We start from the raw sequence: 3,917 nt of genomic DNA on the forward strand, positions 1-3,917 counted from the left end.
AATTTATTGATTTAATGTATAGATTTATATCTTTTGTCAAGTTTGGGAAGTTTTTGGCCAGTATTTCTTCAAATAATCTTTCTTCCCCTTTCTCTTTCTCTTCTCCCATTATGCATATGTGGTCTCACGGGCTCTACCCATTTTTCTGAAAGTTTTTTCCTTTCTCCTTCTCAGATCGGATAAACTCAGTAACTTATCTTCATGTTTGCTGATTCTTCCTTCTTCTCTTTAAATCTGATATTGAACCCTTCTAGTGAATTTTTCATATCAATTATTGTACTTTTCAACTTCTGAATTTCTATTTGGTCTCTTTCTATGGTTTCTGTCTCTTTATTGACATTCTCTATTTGGTGAGATGTTGTTCTGGTTTCCTTCAGTTCTTTGAGCATATTTAAAACAATTGATTAAAGTATTTGTCTATTAAGTCCAAAGTTTGTGCTTCCTCAGGAAAAATTTCTGTTAATTTCCTCTTTTCTGTGAATGGGCCATATTTTCTTGTTTCTTTGCATGCCTCATAATTTTTTGCTGTAAACTGGACATTTTTAATATTATAATGTGACAGCTTTGGAAGTCAAATTCTCCCCTCTCCTCAAGGTTTGTTGTTGCTGCTTGTTGTGAGTTGTAGTTTTGTTTAGTGACTTGTCTAAACTATATTCATGAAGGCTATATTCTTTGTTGTGTGTGTTCACTGCAGTCTCTCAAACATTTAGAGCCAAAACAAAACAAAACTCTAGGTCTTTGCAAATGGGTTCTGTGTGTGTGTTGGTGCGTGCTTTCCATGCTCAGTCAGGGAACTCTGCCTTAGCCTTCACTTCTTGTCTGCGTGGAGCTTGAAGGTCAGTTGAAGATAAGAACTTAGGGTCTTCTCAGACTTTTTCTGAACATTTTTCCCACCCTGGGCATGTACATGGTCTTCTAGATTCCCCAGCATATGCAGGAGCTTTTCAAAGCCCTTATTCCCCCAAAGCATCTCACTCCCCTGCCTTTCCTCCAGGCTTTTTTGGAGTGCCTGTTGTTTGTTTCATCTGATTATTTTTCTCCCAGGCAGCAGTGGATAATTCATTTGCCTTTGGATGTTTTTGACCAATGCCCTCCATACCTACTTCTCTGCCCTGGAGGAGTTCCCTGTTAGGGAAATAAAGGCAAGCCCTTTGCCTTATTCCTTCAGGGAAACCCGAGACAGGTTAAAATAACCATAATCCTTTGATAGCAAGGTCTGTTCTGCTCCCTCTGGCCCCAAGAACCCACACCAGGGATGCAGGCTACCATCTTCAAGATCGCCACCAAGGCAGGGGGAAGAGGGTTGGGTAGCTTAAAATACCACAAAGCTTTCTTGCTGGGTTTCAGCACCTTTCTCTTCATTAAATGTTCCATTGGTTACTATAAACTTTTGAATATTTTCTAGAGTTTTAGTAAAGTAGTTTTTTTGTTTTTGTTTTTGTTTTTTTTGGTGTTTCCATAGAGTGATAGGTTCTTGGAGTTCCCTATTCTGCCATCTTCACTGATACTACTTACTGACAGCACAGTTATTTTCTAAAAGCTTTTTGTCTCAACTTACTATGTATCCTTGGGTAGGTCTCCTTCATCACCTCTGAACCTCAATCTCCTCATCTGTAAAATGGGTGGCCAAAATTGGACTGGATGGTGGTACAGTGAGGACAGCACCATGGATCTGTGTGAGGCACCAAGGGAGTACAGAAAAATGATAGTGGGGAGGGGGTGTGGGGACCACGGGGCACATGGCTCATTGGAACCTTGGAGGCTGTGAGGGGGCATGAGCAGGGTATTGGGGTGAAGCATTCCTGGCAAAGGACGTAGGATAAGCAAAGGCCCTCTTCTGTGTGGTCAGGGCAGCAGGAGATGAGGCTGGAGCAGCAGCAAGCCCTGGTTCTGGGAGAAGGTCTGGTGTGATGCCCGTGTGGGTCACAGGGGCATTAGACTTGCTTCCCAGACCTGGTACACAGGCCACCTGCAAGGAAAGGGCCTATTCCCAAGCTTCGGCTCAGGGTGGCCTGGGCACAGGGGGTTCAGGGGTTGAGCAGTAGGTCTGTGCCTAGCAGAGGAGGCTCTCAACCCTTTACTGGGTCTCTCCCAGGGCACTTCTCTCTATCCACTAGACTTATTTTATCATCTCTTCCTTATTCTTTCTGCTTCTCCGTGCTTTGCTGTTCCCTTTTCTGGAAGGCCTTTACCCCTCATGTCTACCTAAAAATTCACAATACCCAGGTTCTGCCCTTAACATGACTTGCTCAGTTAACCAACACTCATACAGCATTTGCTCTAACAGGCACCAATCTGAGTGAGTTATATATATTAGCCTGTTTAATCCTGTCATTTGATAGATGAGAAAACAAAGGCATATAGAGGTTGAGGAACTTGTCTGAGGTCACACAGCTTGTGAGTGGCTAGCCTGGATTGAACCTAAGCCATCTGGCTCCAGAGTTCAACCTCTTAGTGGCATGCTTTTCTGTCTCCCCAGGGCTAATGTGTCCCCTATCTAGTAGTGCCTTCCTTATCTATTTCTGCCCAACCCTAGGCTGGGAGCTCCCAGTCTGTCCAACCCCAGGCTGGGAGCTCTGAGAACAGTGTTAGCTGGGCTTTAGTCTGAGCCTGTGGAAGTTGGTTAAATGGACAGGTGGAAGGATGGCTGGAAGCGCCTCAGCAGCACTTCCCTGTGTCTGATTCCTGTTCCCATGGACTCCTGTGGGTGGGTGGGCTGAGGTCGGATTGCTTGATCTGGGCTTGACTGGGGGAAGGACCTCTCCTAAGAACAGGGTCCCTAGAGGGGCACAGGAAGTGGGTGGGAGTCACATCAGTAAGTAGTATCAGTGAAGATGGCAGAATAGGGAGGTGGGAATCACTGCAGTTAGTCCACTTTGTGCTGGGTGGCAAAGCCCTGGGTCCTTAAGGCTGGAACATGTGTTAGTCCACTTTGTGCTGGATGGCAAAGCCCTGGGTCCTTAAGGCTGGAACATGTGTTGGAGTGGAAGGAAGCTCAGGTCCAAGGGGATAGCTCTGAGGTCTGTGTGAGGCATCACTGTCTCCTTGGCCATTCCCCCTACTCCCTGCAGCGGTTTGCTTGTTTGTGATCGGAGAAGTGGGCTTTCAGGATTCCAGACAATGCCGAGGACCGAAAATGGGAACAAGAGGCTTTGAAGAGAGAAGAGAAGGGAGGAGGAAAGAAGGAAGGAAGATAAAGATAAACAGGGAGGAGAGAAAAGGTGGGGGTGGGAGGACAGTCACAGGGCCTGGGCATTCCACACCTTCGAGTGGGACAGCGGCCACTGTGGCTGCCGGCCCAGCACGGATGTGAGCCAGGTGCCCAGTCCTGTGTGGCCTCCAGCACACATAGGAGCATAGCTTGGCGCCTACCGTGGGCTGAGCTCTGAGACATTAAGGGTTGCTTGATGTTCTCAAGAACCAGCAGACCTCCTTCCCCCAGGACTCGGTGCCTCCCCTGCAGGCTGGAGATGATAGACTGGCTGACCTCAGAGGCTGGGGGAGGACCGGAGACAGCCTTTTCAAGGGCTTTCCGCCTCCACCCCCTTCTGCCCCCCACAGCCCCATCCAAGAGTTTTATCTGCCTTCACTCCCCGGAACCAGCCAGTGAGCTAAAAAGATCTTTGAGGAACTTTCCCTTCGGTCTTAAAAGTTCACAGAGTTTATTGTGTTTTGCTCCATAACATCCCCTCATTTCTTTTCATAGAAAACATACCGATTTTCTCCAAAAGTGCCGTCAAGATGAGTTTCCAGGTGTCTAATTTACACTGAGGCCGGCAGCTCGGTTGCCACCTGTTGCGGTCCCAGAGAAGCACGCCAGGACCACGATGTTGGGGTGTTGGGGGGTCCCGCCGAAATGGGAGGGGGCCGGGGCGGCGCAGGCACCCCCTCCCCGTTCCCGCCCGCCGGCGTCACCT

The sequence above is a fragment of the Pteropus alecto genome, unplaced genomic scaffold (assembly GCF_000325575.1).
Source record: "Pteropus alecto unplaced genomic scaffold, ASM32557v1 scaffold7, whole genome shotgun sequence".
Lineage (NCBI taxonomy): Eukaryota > Metazoa > Chordata > Mammalia > Chiroptera > Pteropodidae > Pteropus > Pteropus alecto.